Below are 20,975 nucleotides of genomic sequence, written 5' to 3'. Positions count from 1 at the left end.
CCTTCCACTCATGAAAAAAATGGGGGTACACAGTAAGATATATAATCTTTACACATGAAGAAATAAAGGGATGACTCACTTTAAAAAAAATCATGTTAAAGGCTAATCCAATGAGCGCTTCACACTCAAGTCTGTCTTTTGGTTCAAAGAAATCCAATTCAGGAAAGAGATGAAAAATAACCTGCCTTATATTTTAGTTTACTGCTTAGTTTGAAGTATTTACATTGATTGTAATGCTGACACAACATGCATGGAAATTTGGTGCTGCAAAAATAAATTGAACTGAATTAATGAAAGCACTTCAGTAAAGTAAAGTCAAATAAAATCAGTGAAATAAATGGTTGATACTATGTACATACTTTTGCACTTGGATTTTATATATATATATATATATATATATATATATATATATATAATAATCTATATCTATATATTATACACACACCACACACATACTGAAAAACGATAACTACAGAAAGGTCCAAATAATCCAAATAATCCAATTCCCTGTTCCACAACTCTCTGGTACTTTAAGATCAATATACAGCTGGTTGTGCTGAGGAGGGTCTATGCTGAGGCCAGCTTTCACTCTGCTACCAGCCTGCAGGGGGAGACAGAGTCAGACACACACAAACCCAAACCAAATACTAAGTTTATGATTTATTTACATTTATTTACATTTATTTCTAACTTTAAAATATGAAAAAGAATGTAACTAACATTATTATGTTTAATCCACTTCTGTAACATCTTATGCTTTGTTAAAAATATTCCCACTGATCCTCTGCTGTCATCTGACTCAAGGACACATGATGGCACCAGAGTTTTTTTGTTTTTCCTGTTGACAGCCCAACGATGGAATGAATTCTTCTAGTTTTCTTTCAGAACACAAGTGCCATTATTATTTAGTCTGCCATATTATTATTATAGATTATTTGTTATTAGTTTATTATAATAATCTTCACTAGACACACATAAAAGCTGCTTTCTAAGAAATGCTTGAAAGGCATATAGATTTGGAACATGCAGTTAGAAGTTAAACTTCTCTGTTGAGTTAGTAATGTAATGTGTTTTGTGTATCCTGGAGAATATTAAAGGGTGCAGTGCAACAAAAAGGCACAATTCATTCGCTTGTGGAAGATATTCTTGTAGATTATATGGTCTTCCAAAAGGTTAAAGCATGATACAATTAGATTACGAATGATGGGGCCAAGATACTTGAAGGATACATATTATATATATTATAATATATACAATAATATTTGTGCTTCTCCAGTATTCTGCTATAAATATACTTAATTAGCTTTTTGTTTTTATTCTAAAGGTTTAATGATGTGGTACTATCAGGACATGTGGAAAACAATCATTGCATGTATAAATATTTTGGGTGGGGTGCTTACTAATAATAATCATATGATCCAGTGACGGACTCAGGGTGTTTGAGAGGCAGAGGCAAAACAATAAAAAGGGCACCAGCTGCATAGAGTGGGCCACAAGTGACCAGAAAATTGTGATGAATTTATGTTGAAATAATTCAAAATCCTGGTTAACATAAAAATGTTTTATTATGTGACTTTACAGTATCACTACCACACCTCTGTAACAGAAACACACAGGGGACTATTAACTATTTAACCATTTGAATGCATGTAGAGGCTAACTCATTTTCTAGCATATATGGCAGCCTGTGTTGCACTGTATCTTGTTTTCTCCACTAGCAGGGCAGCCTGCAGGGCACTTCATCATGTTTCTTAGAACACTAGGCCACTGTAGAGGGCACACCTATCACCGGAGCTTCTAAGGGTTCTAAGATGTTTTTGACTAAGGGGGCACCAGTGACATGAATCACTCACATGTTGATAATTCTTTGGACCCTTGAGTGGTCCAATGTTCACCATTAAGCCACCTAAGACAACCGTTGAAAATCAAACAGTGGTTCTGCTTGTTACTTACTTACAAAGTTTCTTCAACAGAGTTGCTTGAGGAGGAAGGACTGATTGCTTAAAGTGGATCTTTTCAACTTGTTCAGAAACTTGAACCTGTGACCTTTAAGTCACAAGCTTTCTCCTTCTTCTTCCCTCAGGCAAGGGATGAATAAGATAAGATAATAGATCAGTTATGATACTGGTCTTGTGTTACTAAATCTATCTATCTATCTATCTATCTATCTATCTATCTATCTATCTATCCCACAAGCACACATGTGTACACACATAGCTATATGTGTCTGAATAATCTCAAACAAATTTAGGTAAAGTCATATTAACATACTTACCGAAAAGGCATGCACTCATTTACTTATGACACTCATTACTTTATACAAAGACTAATACATAAAAACACCCACACAATAAACCGACCAACACATTGGACATTACACTTTAATTCTCTTTATACCGTGATTCTACACTTTAATTTTACCTACCTCATGTCTTTTTGAAAAAGAAGTGCACACATTTACTTACATATATCGGATATATCGCGGTTTTGGTGTATATGTTATCAGATATATGCTGATATGAAAACTGTTAGAATTGGTCGATTTTAACTTACTAATATCATATAAAACTTATTTGAAATTTCACTATGAGGTATTTGAAATGATTCATATTTAGGATTGCAGAATTTAAAAATCCAAGGAAGTATGGCTTTCTGTCTCAGGGACATATACATAAGACATACTGTAAGTAGCCTTCTTTGTGTAGTCATACTGGTGCAGAAGCCACACAGAAAATATCAACTTTCAACACAGCTCAGAAATTCACAATATCGGAATATCATATATTTTTCTCTCCTCTAAAATCGGTCTTAAAAACACTGAACACACTCACACTCATACTGCACTGATGATCCAAACACACACACACACACACACACACACACACACATGTATAAAAACACGCGCGCACACACGCGCGCGCTGTGTTTAGGGAGGAGCTAAAGCTCGCGCTGGCTCTGACTGAGTTTGTCAGTTTCCTAAAATATAGCGAGGACGAGGACCTGTGTCTGTCTCTGTGTGTGTGTGTTTCTGCTGGAGACACTTTGATAAGAAAAAACTCTCCGTATTTAGAGAAGCACCGGGAGGGCAGAGGGGTAAGTGGAGCAAACTCATCTGTCTTTATGTCTCCGTGTCTTGTCTCTGTCTGTCTGTGCCGCACACACCGAGAGGGGAGCTCTTCATATTACGATATTATCCGTTAGTTTCCAAAACAACCTGAAATAATGACAGATAACGCGACTCAAAGCTGCACTCACACCGCTGTTATCCTGCTGTTTTTGTTGTTGTTGTTGTTGCGATTTAGTAGCTTTTCCAGGTGAGTACTGTACGTTTACTGTACATGTCGTGATAGTGCCTCAGTTTTTATGAAACTTTGATGAACTTTAGCTGTTTTTAGCCGCTGAGCTAGTTTCACCGTTTTTCTCTCTGGGATACTTCAACTACTACATCCTGTGTTTTCTAGATGTGATGAAGACTGCTGCAAAACAAATCGTAGCTAGTGTTTGTATTGTTATTTCTACTGTATAACACAAAACAGTCCCCACAGTCCAATTACAGTGAGTCCATAGCAGTAAATACATTAGAGTGTTACAGGTATGTGAATTTAAATAGATTTATTACAGCATGCAATCAGTTTAGTATCTTTAAAAAAAAAACACCAGCCACATGTCCCAGAGAGAATAGACATCCTGTAGGAAATCCCAAACTGAGGCAGATTTATTAGGTTAAGTAAGGCCACAAATTTCTGTGTTACAAACTATCACAACATCTTCCTATCTTTATTTCCTGCAGTGTATTCAACCTCACAAGCAGTGTATTAGGAGATACACTATCTATTCAGTATTAGTATTCTGCTTTTTAATGCCAGCAATTTGATTGTGTGCCATTTTGTTTTAATTTGGATTAAGTAATCTGGTTTTAAAGGATAGGCTCTCAGTTTTTTCCCCTCCTGATCAATGCTTTTTATACCTAGATGTACATTGAAAGGGTTGTCGGGTGCTGTAACTGTCCATCGTGTCAGTGTGAGTCCCTCATTTTGTGTAAAAACATTTGTAAGATCAGCTAAAGCTCATCCTGCTTTATTAGTCTAACTCAGGTATGTATGGCTCAATGACAAATAAAGCTTCAAATAAAGTATTTTCAATATAGATGTGATGCATATTTTCAAGTCCAGAACAATGTGTTTGAACAAGTCTCATTTATTGGACAACTTTTCTGTTTTAACTCATTTTTTAACAGTATTTTTAACTTCACGACAAAAAATTTTAACTCATTTTTTAACAGTATTTTTAACTTCACGACAAAAAAATTGTCAGGTGGCACAGCCAAATACTTATAAAAATATATGTACATTCCTAATCTTTATTTTAAGGTTATTTCTTTGGCAACTATCCCTTAGGGTGTCCACACTAGGTAACACATTATTATTTTATCATTGTGTTTTTTTTGTTGTTGTTTTTTTTTTTTACAATAATTTAAAATATTTGCATCCTGTAGGTCAGGTTTTAGGTATCGTTAATGTCCAATTTTACATTTAAAGAAAGGAAAATAATTAAACAAATGTATATATTCAGTATAATAACTATACACATTACATTTAGAAACCATTTAAACTATTATTAATTGGTTTAAATTGGTTGTACCACCTGACAACATTAGTTATGACAGCTTCAGGCATCTGAAGCTTCATATTATTCTCAGGATAGTGTATGTTTCCCATCTCATACACTTTAAAAGGGATCTCTTGACAGGAGGAGCAATTATAGCAACTTGGCGAGCGCACACGTTTGCCAAGGCCAATAGTCCAGTCCTATATGCTAATCCACAAGCGCAACCATGTCACTTATGATCGACCTATCAAACAGTGTTAACGTAAGTGAAAATTAATTCACATATCTAACTCGTGATTCACATCCGCTATAAAATTTAATGGAAACTTTGTCGGCCTGTGCTACATAATTTTGCTGACGGACGGACAAACAAACACAACCTCCTTTGTGGAGGTAATGACGCTTTCAAAGTTCATATGGAAATGTGAGTTAAGACAGCCTCGAGAAATAGTATGCTTTAATGTCAGTCCCCTATTAGCAAAGGTTTTCTAGACTTCAGTGTGTACGGTTTATTTTTTAAAATAGTCTGATAATAATAAAAGTGGTCTTTGTATGATGAATCGCAAGAATAGAGTGATAAAGTCACAAAGATTAAATTGCGCTATGTAAAGTCAAAGCTTTTGTGATCTCTAACGGCCCAATCAAAGTGGCCATGCTGTTAATTATGCATAATTTATATGGGGGCTAATGGAGATTCTGTAGCCAGACTCAAGTGGCTTGTTTGAGAAACTGCAGCTTTTGGCACTTCGCATTGGCTTCACTTCACAGTCATGAAGGTTGCCACGACAAAACTCTGTATGCAGGGCAATACAGCAATGCTCTGCAATCTCTTAACTCCAGATATGCCATGTACAGTAGGAAGCAACAGCAACAATATTAAGGAAAATTAGACTGATACAGTCAAACTCATCGCTCATTTTAACAAATTCAAGGCCACTGCTGATTTTTGTGATTATGTTAATGTTAATTATTGAATATTGTATTTGTGATTTGATGGTACCAAAATGGCAAACAAATCTGAATCATGGCTGACTGCAGAAATATGAAATTTCTTCACAGTAACAAATTAATTAGGATACTTTACAAGCTTTTAAGGTCGCATTTGCTCCAGATTGATGCTTTTCGGGGAAATTATATCACCAAAAACAATGAGTGAAAGTTTCAATACGCTTTGTACCAAATAAAGTTTTAGCATTTCTGAATCTTATCCTCTCGTGTATTTCAATAAACTCATGGCTCCCACAGAGCATCTCCACTGAAGATGGTCTAACTTGTCCTCTTAACCCACAGAAGGGCTCGTCAGTAGCTAGTTTTGGAATGAATGGCTGTTTATTCACCCTCACCACTTTTTAACAGTGTACGCTATGACTGTGAAGCCAGGAGAGGGACTCAGCATTTTATCACTAAACTAATAGTACAACAGCCTTTTGTCTTTGATGAACATGAGTAATGGGAAAACCTGTGACCTAATAGGGGCGTCTATGGAAAAGAGCAGTTGCTAAGAAAGTTTTTGTGGAGGTTTGCAAGAGAACCTAATTCACAGATCATCATCCACATAGACTATTACTTTAAGAGATTGACAGATAAAATAAAAAGTGGCTGTTGTAAAGACAAGACAGAAAATGTACTACCTTGGAGCTCAGACCTCTCTGGTGCCATGCTGCCTTGTCCCTGCTCTTTGTTTTCATATTTCATTAGCGGGCCTTGCAGCATGTAGCATCACCTTCAATTATCCTCCCTGTCAGCGGACTGACAGTACCTGTCTGCTGGCTTTAGTGATTACAGGCTTCAGGGGACAGGTAATCAGGTCATGGTTACACTGTCATCCTGTCAGACTGCTGAGACCACAGGGAGCATATGGGATGAAAGAGGTCTCCCATCTCCATTCAGTTATCTCTTAGCACATATCCTGATAAACTGTTTGTTGCAGTGCAGTGTCCAGATTATTCATCATTCAGTCTGTGATTTTGAATTTTTTGTTTGATCATGTTAGCAATTAGCTGAAAGCACCACTGTGCCTGGTGGTGTAGACCAAAAATGGAGCTAAAAGGATTTATCATTTGGCCAGTAGCATGACTGCAAATTGACATCAACATTGCTGTATGTGTGTAAATAGGCAACATGAGGGATGTTACTGACAACTAATTGCTGTTAATGTTAATTAAATTTAAACATAGATTAATTGATTAGTCAAAAGCAAACAAATACTCAGAAAGGCTTCACATGTTACTCTGTGACATACTCTGACATTGGATATGCATCTAAATGTAAAAATAAACTTTGTGAGGTGAACAACAAAACGTAGATGGTTTGGCGTTGGCAATTAAGTGAGGATAATGTTACAGCTTTCAGAGAGCATGTAAGTTAATGCCATGTTTGCTAACCAAAGATTTCCTGTCAGCATGTACAGAGAGGGTGCGAGCCAGGTTTTGTACCTATGCTTAATGTGTATGCATAATTTACTAACTTACTTACTCATCAATGTTAATTTTTTCACAGTTTTCTGACATTTTCTGGACCAAACAACTAATTTAGTAACTAATAATCACAGTAACCGTTTGTTGCAACTATGCTTAGCAAATATTCATTCAAGGCCCTTTTTAAAAGAGACAGCTGAAGAGCGACAGGAATGTGGGGAGAGAGATGGGGAACGACATGTGGGAAAGCGCCACAGGTTGGACTCGAACCCCGGCCCCCGCAGCAAGGACCTGAGTCCTCGCACATGGGGCGGCTGCTTCACCAACCGAGCTAAACACTGCCTCTTAAAAATCATTTTTATAGTTATTCAGATGATTTAGTAATCCTGGATTAAAATTAAAACCAAGAACCCTTGTAGTTTGAAGTTTGAAGACATTAAACTTTAAAGGTGGCCAAGTCACTACACATTCTTTAAGGTCTATAACATTTTATACCGTGCATTTCAGTAAGAATTAGGAACGTGATCTTGTGCATTATGGGTACAGTATGTGCGCATAATGATCTGATTTGTGTACATCTGATTAAGAAGAATGTTTCAACATTTAAATGAACGTAACTCTCACCTTCCGTTCATAGTTAGGACAGCCTGTTCACAGAAGGATGTGCCTCAAAGAGATCGAGCCCTCATCATCTCTGCAGCAGTTAGGATATACAGGAATATATGGTGCTGCATGTAAAAATAATCAACAAGATGGTGAGCTTGTGGATAACAGTGGAAAATATATTAAATATGCATTAATAGACATTTTATTCCGAAACAGGACACCCTCTAAAAACTGGTGATCATACAAAGGTTGGCTGGATATTTGATATTGTTTCATGAGAATGACAAACAAAACTTTACCATGTACTAATGTAACGTGGATGGACACATTTCTGGGAACCCATCCCACTTAATCAACTGCACTTGGTCTCATTGCGAGAGAAATGTGGTTCAGTGAGTGATGCTGACAATTTTGTTGGTGGTTAGCGTGTCAGTTTTGTTTTCTGGCATTGTGATTACTGATCGAACAAAGAGTTTATGAAGTCACTCTTGAGACCCGAGGTTAGCATGTGACTTCAGTTATATAAGTGATTAATGGCAGCTCATGTTGTGAGGTTTAGCGTTGTTTGTGAAATAATTGAGACATCACACACGAACCTTCATTTTTAAGTCATTTCTGCTTTTTCTCCTTCTTTACATCTGGTGCAAAAGATTGTGTTGACACCTTTAAACTGGCCATGAATGCAAACTACAAAACATACATCATGCAATTTTTTTTGCATTATGTTGTTTTTAATACCTGCAATGCATCACCCTCAGTGTAATGTCTCTGGTTTACGCACACATCATTTGCATTGTCACCTGAAAAGATGGTAAGCAAGGTCAGCCAGGTTAAATGTGCCAGTCTTGACGTTTAATACCAATTAATATCTATTTATCTGCAAAGGAATGCAGAATCTGTAAGCGAGGGAGCAGGTGTTTGGCACCGGAAGTCTACTCTAGTCCAGTCTGAGTAGTGTTAACCACGTATTGTCATGTTTGAATGGGTTTTGGTTGCAACAACCCAGGTGGAGAGCAAAAGAGATGGAACGCACCGGCCAAAAGCAATCACTAAAAACACTGGCAATGAAAGTTATGTCTTGTTACTAATCAGACTGCAAAGGATATCTGGCCCTTTATATCTGTTATCTGTTTTATATATCCTCTGGCTACACCAAAAACCCAGAGACCTTAGCCCATTGATTACAAGACGTGGAACAACATGTGGAACAATTTGTATGGTCAAAGCCAAATAAATTATTAAATAAACAAACAAATCATAATTTATTGTAAGGTACCGTTAACTTCTAAATGGCTTTTGTAGCCGTATAAAAGCTGTGACCGTTTTCCTCCACGACACACACACATACAGCCATGCTGATATTCAGTGCATCACTTCCTCTCGTGTGATATTGCTTCAGTATCTTCATGCACTACGTAGCTCGTTCTAGCCGCAAGCCAGGGTGGTGCTGCTTGACTCAGCCGTCGTGGTAGTGCTCATGCTCACTTATCATTCTCAGTTTTTCTTTTCTTTTTGTTTTTCTTTTCCCATGAACAGTACACCAAATTCTGAGTATTTCTAACTATATAAACGGTCGGTAATTAGAAAGAGAGTATAAAAAGCTAATGATTTCTTCTAAGAACTGAGAAAATATCACCTTTGTGACACTTTTACTTAAATGGATATTGTGGAAATAAAACCTGTTACCAGGAACATGACAGTCCACCCTGTCAGTCGGGTTCCTTTGTGCGGCTGTATGGAGTCCATGTGTTGCCCAGTGGTATTTCCTTTCCCTCCTAGTTTCCCTAATGATAGAATATTTGGGGCCTTGTGGTAAACAGAAATAGCAACACTTCTGAAGGACAGGCTTCTCTTTTTGCACCACATGATGAAGAAATAGAGGCTGCACTGTGTGTGTATGTGTGTGTATTTTATTGAGAGGCTATTTCAAGTTCTCCCTCACTGACTGACTGACTGACTGACTGACTGACTTAGTTTTTTCTAGCCAATTACATCGGCTTCTTTAGACCAAGCTAATGCCGCCTGCTCCTGCGTGGACTAATGCATTTCTTATCCACTTTGATTAGCTGTGACGATGCCTGACTAAACCGGCGACATGCTGTGTCACACGCAGCAGGGAAGATGAGAGGTTTAACTGACTCTTGTTGCTGTGGAGCCTTGTTGTGTGCTTGTTACCTGTCTGTGCTGATGCTGAACATCCAGACTGATTATGGTACAACGCAAACTCATTTCAGTTTTGGTCTACGGCCCTTAAATCTTCACGCTCAAGTTTTTATGGCCTACATGGAATATCCCTCTTCTATTTGATGTGATTATACAGACACCGTATCTGTTTGAAAAATGATTCCTGTATTTTCTCTGATGGTTTTATTACATCCAGTGATATGGCTTTGGTCATTACAGATGGAACAGTTGTGTCTATGTGTAATGACTCATTTGAAGTGAAAAGCAGCATGTGTTCTCAACGGGACAAGTCGTTTTAAGAGGTGGTTTAATATCCAGAACAACAGAACACGAGCATCACTTTCCTCCTTTGCCAACTAAAGCAGAAAACTATTTTTCTGCTGTGTTTTTTGTGTTACTTGAAAATCAAAAAGGATTTTTGTTTTCTCTTTCAGAAACGCAGATCTTGAGGAGGAATCGCTGTCTGTAATATCGTCTCCCTTGTATCTGTCCTCCAAATTTAAAGCTGAAGAGGAGGTCCTACTCCTTCTCCAGAGGAAACTTTCAGGTAATATCTGATGCCTCTTTACAAACATTTTTCTCTCTTAAATTTCTTGCAGCAGCACTTGCAAAGTCCAAAAAAGTGTCAGTCAAGTGTCAGCCAAAACAGCTGTATTGAAGGTTACTTATTTTCAGGCTATTCTTGGGTCATAACTTTTCCTGGAAACTACTATGGCTACTAATAACAACCATTCATTTGGGTTTTAGTGTTATAAAACTTTAGATTTTTTTTTATGTAATAAATATATTTACTAAAAATGTCCAGAATTGCATTATGCAACTCTGGTTGTCCTGATTCAAATTACTTGCAGACAGTGTTTGGGGGGTCAGGGGAAATATAAAAAGAGTTTTATGTGTATTTTTTATAGGGAAGTAAGATTAAAATCATGTTTACTGAGCTCAGCAATACCATCTAGCAGTGAAGGCTTTGGTTGATGCTCTCTCCTCTCGTCTTGCTGCTGTGGCTTCTGGAAGAGCTCTTAATCTGTTGGACTTGAGAACTCTTCCTGCGGGGTCGCCCCAGTAATCAGGCCTGAGCTAGTCCTTCCAAACCAGCCAAACCTCTGGCTGCCTGCCGTCTGACCGCTGGGCCACACACCCGCACGCTTGATGCTAAAAATGCCGCAGAGGAGCTCAGAAATTACACTCAATAAATACAGAAATCAAATAAAACAATTTCTAAATATTAGCCTTGCAATCTACTTTCCTGAAGTCATATAAAACTTTCTTTGTTGCTAACGGTAAATAGGTTTCCCTTGGCCCTGCCAACTTAAACAGTTATGTTGGGTCAATGGCAGCGTGGCTTGGCTTAATTAAACTCAGTGTTGATTTGCAGAGACAGGATCCAGACCAGAGAGTGATTTGGGTCTGCTCAGAGTCCTGACACTGATCTTAATGGTGCCAACACTTCATTAATGCTGGCTGTACATGAAGACGCGCTCTCTCCTTTCTGAGTTGAGGACTAGGTTATATCCAGGTTATACTTCCACAGATTCTGTTCAAGAGTATTTTTAACTTCGGACACTTCCGTCTACCAGCACAGACAGGATTAAAAATTCTTATGAAAATTAAAATGTCTTTGTAATCAATCTTACTTTGCAACAGAGTTAAATCCAATCTCTGGTTTCATTTGCTCATTATTTTGTCCAACTTCACACACCACTATTACTGGTAGTGTTGTTGCTATCTTTTATCATATTGGTTAGGTTAGCTTTCATCGTCAGTTGACTTCTATAGCGTTCAGATTATTTCTTTCAAAATATGAGTATAGTAAATTTAGATCAGTAAGAATTTATAATGTCAATAACAACAAGGTGAACTTGTTTGGTGACTACAAATTAAAGTCAGCTTGCTTCTCTGTAGCCCTGCTATTCAGGCTGATGTTAATTTCCCACAGAAGCAGCCAGTGTGATCTCACACGTAGCTGTATGCAATTATACACCCTAATCCCAGGTGACGCAGCTGATCCCAGCTGTGATATTTTCTCATGACAGAAATTCAGTGAAAGAAATATAACAGTGAGCAAAGGCACACAATTGTGTAATCGGTTTGCAGGATAGAGAAGCTGTACCAGCTGCTAAAATATTATAACCAGTTAATGATGTGGTTAACCCAGATGTGTTTGGTATACTCGTTTAGGAACAATCCATTAATTACATGAAAACACTGGGCAGCTGTAGTGAATATTGGTGGTTTAAAGTTAGTGGTTCACTTCTTTACAAAGAACAGGAGCTGGGTGGAAAATCTGTCTAAACTTATCAAACTAGTCCAGCAGCTCTACACTGCCCATCTGTATGCTCAGTATGTTATGAGCACTCATTTTCTGCACAGCTTTCATTTCAGTCCTCATGCCCAAGCTTACAGGAGTTTGCACATTGCAAGTATCCACTTCTTACCCTTCTGTTGATCAGGAGAAACGGTGGTCTGGAGTGTCAAACGCTACAAATTTAAGGCTGAATGCAGAAAATTAAAAAGTAGCTTAACCATGCAAATTTCCACTCACACCTAAAATGTTGAGGTAAAATGCTTTAACGGCACACTTTGAACTTGGAAGTGCCACTTGCAAGGAGTAATTCCTGATACTTCTGTATATACACCGCACATTGAACTCTATTTGTCCTGTACATATACCAACTTGAAAAAGAGTCCACTGTTTACTCAGTAAGCGAGGCAGTGTTGGGGTGTGTGTGTATATGTGTGTAAGGGGGAATTAGGGGTGGGGGGAATAGGAGATTGCATGAAGGACCCTCAGGATAGAGCCCTCAGATCTACTTACCATCTCTTCACAACATTAAAAGGATGATATTACTTTGCTGAAAGCACAGAATTTCAATGAGAGCATGAACAAATAAAAATGTTAAAGAATTCATTATAATATCATTTAGTAGATCAAAAGATTGGGCCGAGGCTAGATACTTCTCAGTGATGAAGTTACTGTAAGTGGCTCTGCGAACTAAACTGCAGTGAGCGTAGACCACGAGAGAAGCAAAGACTGGCTGTGCCGATATACAGTACATATTGTATATGTGGTGTTTGTGTAACTGTACTCAATGATTGGAGAGTGCTATACTGAGATTCTGTTGATATTATTGTGTCCATCTGTCTTAACATTACTGTCCAGACAGACAGACTGTTTTTTTTAGAGACGAATGTTCCCAAACTGGGGTTTAATGCTTCTCTACAGTAGAGCAGTTGTTGGGACCAACTGTGAGTCAGGGACCCCCAGGGGGCGACACATGAGTTGCAGTAAAGTTGAATGATGAAACAATAAACAGACCAGAGTGCTTTCATGCTAGCAATATAGTCATGAAGTTACTCATATGACATTGATAACAAACCTGTAACTTTGCAGTATGTAGTGGTCACCGATTTTAATTAGTTGAACTCTTCTTTCAGACAAATTATGATTTATTTTTATTTTTTTATCAGTTTGGCTTGTTGGATGTCACTAAATAATTCAATACCCATGAGCCTCAGCTGGCATTTTTAAGGAGAAAAAAAATCAACAGTACAAATTAGGGATAGATTTTTCAATCATAGTCGGAGGAAAAACCTCGCTTTCACAACTTATTTCACAACATTCGATACATCGCAGCGTACCAGTTTGCTTTTTTTTTGTTTCTTAAAGTTTTAATAAAACTGGAAGAAGGAAATTGAGAACATCTCTTCTCCAGGTGCTGTTTTAAAGAGTGTACAATATTCATTTTACTGCTTTGTTGGTGGTGGTTTAAGTTACACTGAAAGTCCAATTCTTAACTCACCGCTACTTCGTTGATTGTAAGTGACATTTAGTGTAGCTGAGCCTTTACAGTTACAAAACCATGACTGTGGTTAATCGCAGCACGTGCTGCTGAATTCAACTAAAGATTGACCCAGAATTCAAAAGTGAATTGATTTAAACGTGCAATAAATGGGCTTGAAACCTGGTGCTGTAAAGTTCCTACTAGATATGTGAGTGCATGTGGAGGTCTTGACATGTAATTGTTTGGGAGAAGTTGTGGTTGGAATTTTATTTTATTGGCCCAGTGTTGTTATATTATATTATACTGAACATGCCGCATGATTACAGTTTAGAAATGAGACATTTAACCAATACAATGTCAGTTCACTTTAGTTCAAGATCACTTCACCTCTGTATGAGGAAACCTGACGAAGGCAGAGAGCAAAAATGTACACGTGTCAGTATTGGAAGTTCGGCTGAACACCAATTAGTATTTCTTCTTTTTACATTTTTTTTTTTTTATGAAAGGCAGAGAGAGTATGGAAGCGTAGCCATATTTTACAGGGCAGCTTGTGTTTCAATCTGTGTTGCAGGCATGACATCAGTGTCTCTGTGTTGAGACAGGAAAATCTTATCCCACTGCCACTGTCATAAAAGCAACACAATAATGAAATGACATCACAGCGGGCCAGTAATTAAATGAGCAGACTGCTGTCTTGGAGTTTTTACTAGGCTGGGAGATTGTGAGTAACAGTGCAGCACACTGGAGGATACGATGTCAGTGAATGCAGCCCTGAAGCTATGGGCTTGTTGACTTTACCGATCATGCTTATTTAAAAAAAACAAAACACATTTTATATTGTCTTGTCATCATGCCATGACCTAAATATGTACACTAACATAGACTTTTCTGTATTCTCATCTCCTTATAGTGACTCATGCTTGATACAGTAACGCAGCATCTTAGTTTGTTAACTGACCAGGGGAGTTCTGTAATATGGCTGCTGACAGTTTAAGCCATCTAATCTGCTGGCCTTCAGCCTAGCATTAAATGGTTGGGATGCTGGTGGAAGGAGATGAGTTTAATTATTACATATCAGGCAAAAACTCATTAGCTCAGTGACCTGCCAAGCAGCAGTGGCCAGCGTCGATACTCAGCCTGCATGATACCAGAGGCTAGTCTGTCTGACTGTGGGTGATGAATTAATCACAGTCCGCGCTCATGCAGCTGACAACAGCAGCACTTGCTTTTCTTGCTCCCGTTTTGCCATGAAAGGCATGTTCCTGCCTTAAAAAGACATGGAAAATGGTGAAGTGGAACATTTTAAGACTGACTTTACTGGATCTCAGTTTTTGTCATTGGGCAGATTTACAAGGAGACTCATTTGCAGCTGTCGTTGCTGGCTGTAGCGTGTGTGTATTAACTTCTCCTTATGCAAAGATTGCGCATTGTGCCAGAGCATCATTTGCATTAAAAAATGCTAATTTCATCATTCTTTTAAGTAGCTGCAACTCTGTTACGTTTTTACATAAATTGTCATTCGTTTTCCCTACATCAAAGAAAGCTCATATTCACAACTGGGCATGTAGGGAGGCTGAGCACATCGAGCGCTACTCTAAACAGGGAAGTGTTAAACACTTCAGCCAGTAAACAAGCCTGCTGATCTCACTCCACCTCCCTCGGGGAGCAGGTCCACCACGTAGCCTGACTGTTTACCATGTATAAGTTCCCCTAAGAACTTCTATAAAAACTCCATTTATGAGAACTTCAAAGAATGTCTGGGCTTGCCTGGGGGACGAAAAATCTTCTATCAGTCCGCCTTGTTATGCCTTGAGCAAGAGAGCCTTTCTCTCTCTCTCTCTCTCTCTCTCTCTCCCTGCTGATGGATACAATGCAAATAAGCTGCTGGAGGAAGCAGAAGATTGAGCAAAAAAGGGAAGTAGAGGACAGCAAGGAGATGAGCAAAGCTGCAGGAAAGGTAAAGACGTGAATAAGGAATGTGATCTGTGTCATCGGTCCTTAACACTTTTTGCAAACAGTGATGAAATACAAACTTTTTCATCTTCCAGCAAATGGCTATGAATTTCACCATGGCTGTCCGTGCTGACAGCCAGGATCTGCGCTATGAGGACGCGAATCAAAATGAGGTTCAGTCGGAAACAGTGGTTACTTTATTCTACTGGTAGCAGAAGATATGGGGGTTTACCTAGTGGTGCATGCGGGGTAGCATCAACTTGAAGCCTCATTGATTCGCTGTTGGAGTGACTGGATCAGAGGTCATGGTGGTGTCAAAGCAATTAGAGATGAACCAATGGTCTTTAATGAGGAAGGGGGATGAAAGGGTTGCCAATTACTCTGTGCTGCTTTGTACTGAAAACAACCTGGTGCTGTTAAGACCCAGCGTGACCTTCCGTAGCTTGGACTTTGTTTATTCTATACAAGAGAGGACATTAAGGAAAGGCGGGATGGGTGGTAATTAATGCTCATTATGTTAGAACTGTTTTTTTGAATTTGCCATTTTTAGACGTATTGTTGACCCTGTTAATTGGGGCTTATTGGGGTCAATGGGCCAGTGTTAGATGGGTCCTGCAATGTTCTCTTGCATGCAAATGGGGGTGGTGGGATAGATGTAAGAGCTTTCAAACCATTATCTGAAGACTAATTGGAAGAATAATTGGGAGTGTTTAAGGTGAAGTATTGAAAAGCCAATTACAGTAAGAGCAATCAAAGTCTACAGGAAACTTCAATGCTTCACAGTGTGCTTTTTATTGTTATTATTTAAACTGTGATGATGTCTTTTCTATCAGTTTCCCGCTAGAATAGGTGCTGTGTCACATACATGCAGCATGGTTTGCCACTAGAGAAAGGAAGCAGATGTTTCTGGGTGGGTGGTTTAGTTTGAAAGATTAGTTCCTCATTTTGGGAAAATGCAGATGCATATTCTTGCATGGAGAAGATCAATACATCGTAGTGTATGTAATGTCAGTTAGCTTAGCTTAGCTTAGCTTAGAGGGGATACTGCATGCCTGGCTCTGTCAAAAGCTAACATTTGCCTACATGCACCTCTAAATCTCACGAATTAACATGTTATAGCTTGTCTGTTTAAACCTTCCAAAAAACAGATTATGAAAACACCTCCCTTCTTCCAGCCTTTGTGTGAAGCTAACCTAACTGTCTGTTGGTCGTAGCTTTATATTTATAGACGGATATGAGAGTGGAATTGATCTTCTCAACAAGAAAGCAAATAAGTGTATTTTCCCAAAACATTTGATTTCTTTCATCTCTGCTTGTTGGTGTTGTGTAAGAACCAAATCTCATTTTGTTTTTGCACTTAGTGTTAGTCAGCTTGGATTAGGACTGTCACAATATCAGGTTTTCTCTATACAGTCATTGTTGCTAGGTGTGTCACAATATACTGATATTGAAGATAATTGACATATTCAAAAATGAAATATTGATATATTCTTAATAATACACATATATTGTAAAAAAATTCAATGGCTCTTACATAATTTCTGTTTTTTTTCAGTTCTTATTTTGTGGTTTACAATCTAACAGTATAGCTGGTATAATGCACATTAATGCTGATTACCAGTGTTACAGTTGAGTGTAATTCATTTACCAACAAAGAGACAAAACATAAGAGTTAATAGTTATATTGGTATGATAATCGTGACAATGTTATTGTGATATCAGTAGAATCAAGCTTAACTTTTTTGTGTTTTGGCAAATAAATTACACTCAATCCAACTGTAGAAAGTGAGAGAGATAAATGTAGAGGTATAAAAAGTGTCATACCAGTATATTGTGTCACCACTAAATCACAGAATAAAATCATTCCCATTTTAATGAGAAAAATATTTAAGTTGATGTATGTAGGAGGACACGGTTGGAAAGGGGAATTCAACTTATTCTCCCTCCCTCACTGTCACTGTCATTACAGGTCATGACACAGGAAGTAGTTTGTTCAATCTAACAGAGAGCTGGCAGTGTGGAGGAGTTGTACTCTGTGTTTGAGCTATGTCCAGTCCTGCTTGTAATTGTTCTTGGTAATGATTGCTTTTGTATTGCTTGAACATGTGGTGAACATGTGGTTACAGCAACAACCTGTTTCAAACTCCCCCTCACTTCACTTTTCATGAGAACTGCCCAGGCTGGCCATAGGTCATGATCTTCTTCTGTCACTAACTGAAGGCTTTGGAGGTTCCTTGCTAATATGCATATCAGTGATGGTTATTTAAGGGATCCTGTACATTTAAAAACGTATAAATCAGTCAGTTATCAATGTTATTATCAATATACCAATGAGTCACAAGATTAAAAAGGAATAGTTAGGATATTTTGAGAAATACATTCATTGTCTTCCAGAGAGTTAGATTATAAGATTGATACCATTTTACAAATACCAATATCTGTACTGTAAATATGAAGCTACAGCCAGCAAATTGTTAGCTTAGCTTAGCATAAAGACTGGAAATAAAAGGAAACCGCTAGCATGACTCTGTCCAAAGGTTATCCACCCACCAGTAACTGCAAAGCTCACTAATTAACATGTAATATCTCATTGGTAAATCTGTCAGGTGTAAAATGACTCATTAGCCATCAGAAATTCTGTTTTTAAACAAAGAAGAGAACATATTTATTTTCTTCTCATCATGCAGTCAGATGCAACATTCAGTGTACTTGATGTGTAGAGAAATGTTTGATGGAAACCCTTTGGCTCTGTTTACCCAAGCAACAATAAGAGACACTCTGCTATTGTGTAGTCATAACAAATATAAAATCCTGTGCTATCCAACCTTGGAAAAGTGTGTTTCACAGCCTCACAAAGCATGGTCACGCTTCCAAAGATCCACAGGAATTGGATTTCATGGGTGAGATAAAGAGAAGAGTGTTTGGCTGTGAGGTTTGCTAGGGGGGCTTAGCACTTCTTGTTAAGGATACATCCTTAATATATTATAGTATAGTTTGATGTTAAAGAGAGGCGTCGAGAAGGTCACAGCAAGTATAGATTAAAAAAAGTACAAAGCTGTTTCAATGATGTTTCAAAATATTTTAAGCCCTTTGCAAATATATACACATTATATATAGAAATTATTTCCCTAAATGCTGAATATCTGGAAAGTAAATAATGTATATGTCATTGTTTAAGTGTTATTATTTTACAAGCTGAGGACCAGCGATATTAAAAACATACCCCGATATGATTAAAGAAAAATAATATACAAATCATATAAATTCATGCAGTAACTCACATGTACGTTGTGTTTGAGGCTTTGGAGTTCAGTGTAAAAATTATATAACACCTTTTGGTAAAATGGTTTTGTCCAAATTGCTGCATATCCATTTTAATAAATAATCTGAAGACACTTGAAAATTGCCAGAAGTTAACTATTCAAAAATATAAAGAGACTCAAGGGGATTCAGTCCTGAATTACCATAAAAATGTTTTCAAATTGTGCTGCTCATTGTATTAAATTAGGTGTGACTGTAATGGCACATAATAAAATTAGAATATATAGCTCAGCTTTGTAGATGTTTGTGTTAGTGCTGCAGCCTGTTGGCTCATCTCGTGGGTCGTATTGATTTTTAGGTCAGCCAGATAGAGTTTCTGCTATAGTAACATATTACATCTGTATTGATCAGGACAGCTTGTCTGGGAAGCACGTGTACAAGAGATGTAGAAAAGACTCCACAGACTTGGCAGAAAGCTGTAAACAGGTTTATTTTATACTGTATGTATTCTGTATTTAAGCCTCCATATCTCACCAACATTACAAATAATACAGTCAGTGTGTCTGTGTGATGATTATGAACCATAATCGTCATGTATTGGGGCAAATATGTTACCTAGAAATTACATTTATATACCACTAATTTGCAACATCAAATGCGTCTCCAAATGTAGTGCCACCCGGATTACCCCTTTTTTTTAATCAATTTACTGAGAAAATTATGTTAATAAAGACATTGCATCAGCAAAAATATCAGCAAAATGTTTACTGACAACGTATTTTGGTTACAGATCTTAACACAGTAACACCTGTAGCAAGGACAGCATTTGAAAAGTGTTTTTTTAACGTGGTTAAGAGCATGATAAGTAAGCATAAGATCCTGGTCTCGGTTTAATATTAAAAATCCCACGGTGACTTGAAGCATGAAACCAAACGTGCTAAATTCATTAACATTTAACTGAAACCACAGTCTTACCCTAACCTTAACCAAAGCCTTTGTTGCCTAGGATTAACCACACAATTCAAATTTTTAATTTAAAAGGCCTGAACTTTATATTTTACCATCCATCCCAGTCACCATAGTGTGGGGTAAATAAATGTTCCTATGCTGGAATTTAATCCAGGCACCAATTATGTTTCCTTCCTATAAAACGGATTGATTAGTGCTATAAATTGCTTGCTTAATAGTAATGATTAAAAACTGCATGTTTGCTAAATAAACTTTTAGATGTAAACGAAATGTGAAACTATTCCTTAAAAGTGAAAAAAGACAAATTAAAGTTATGTTTCAGACTATGTAAACATTCTTTTAAAACAAAACACAGGAAGGTATTTGCATTACAGTGTTTTACTACATATTACTTCACTGGATATATAAAACCAAACACTAAACATGTCCAGCAAGCAGTGTTATCAAACAGAAAGACTAAAGATCTTCACATCTAATGATTTAATGTCTTCTTTACCTAATAAACAAACTAGTAGTTGTGACACGTGTATTAGTTTGCATCTGCAGCAGTCGTAGCACTTGTATCAGTCCCAGTTTCAGCTTTTCAGTCCTGGCAGACAAGAAAGTAGTTTTGATTCAGTTTGAAGGTTATGATTCAAAATTGATCAAATTTCTAAAGCCAGTGCAATGTGTCTTTTAGTTAAACAGATTACTATCGTCATAATAATTCACTTCTTACACCCCAGTATGTACTGTAACAGAAGTGCCTTTTGCTGTTCAAGGACTTTCCTAATTACATCAGAGCACTATAGAGTGACTTGACATTACACAGCTCCAAGGATTTAGCCTAGCTGATTCAAACTTGGCAATGTAACAAAGCAACTAAACTGAACCATCGCTCAAATGTTTGTTGTCTGCTTTCTCATGGAAATAGCAGCACAGGAGATTGGTGGAAATGATTTTTATTCTCTTTTCAAAATATTTGTGTCTTGCCATCAAATCATCCAGATTGTAAAACCGATAAATCCCTGTGACCTTTAAATCCCAAATATGCAAGGAGTCTTTGTCTGTTACAGTGTGTACCCTGTACTGATCTGGCTTTGGTGAACTGGATGGGTTTGTGAATAGCGTGCAGTTTCTTGCAAAGCATTTGCCATATGCAGCTTTTGTTCGTTCAAAGACAAAAAAGCAAAATATGAAATTTAAGTGTGATTGT

The 20,975-nt window shown here is 37.6% G+C and overlaps 1 protein-coding gene across 3 annotated transcripts in view; it reads left to right on the top strand.

Moving 5' to 3' along the window:
- The first annotated feature begins 2,943 nt into the window (after nt 1-2,943).
- The window catches only part of LOC104919784 (myocyte-specific enhancer factor 2A), a 39,633-nt gene continuing 21,601 nt past the window's right edge, over nt 2,944-20,975 (top strand). For all 3 annotated transcript variants that reach the window (XM_027281321.1, XM_019254021.2, XM_010731871.3), the window contains exons 1-2: nt 2,944-3,093; nt 10,250-10,362. The gene's annotated coding sequence lies outside the window, so the exon portion shown is untranslated. The remainder of the gene's footprint in view (nt 3,094-10,249; nt 10,363-20,975) is intronic.

This window comes from Larimichthys crocea, chromosome VIII (assembly GCF_000972845.2).
Source record: "Larimichthys crocea isolate SSNF chromosome VIII, L_crocea_2.0, whole genome shotgun sequence".
Lineage (NCBI taxonomy): Eukaryota > Metazoa > Chordata > Actinopteri > Sciaenidae > Larimichthys > Larimichthys crocea.
The sequence above is the reverse complement of the archived record's forward strand: the minus strand, read 5'-3'. Positions and strand labels throughout refer to the sequence as shown.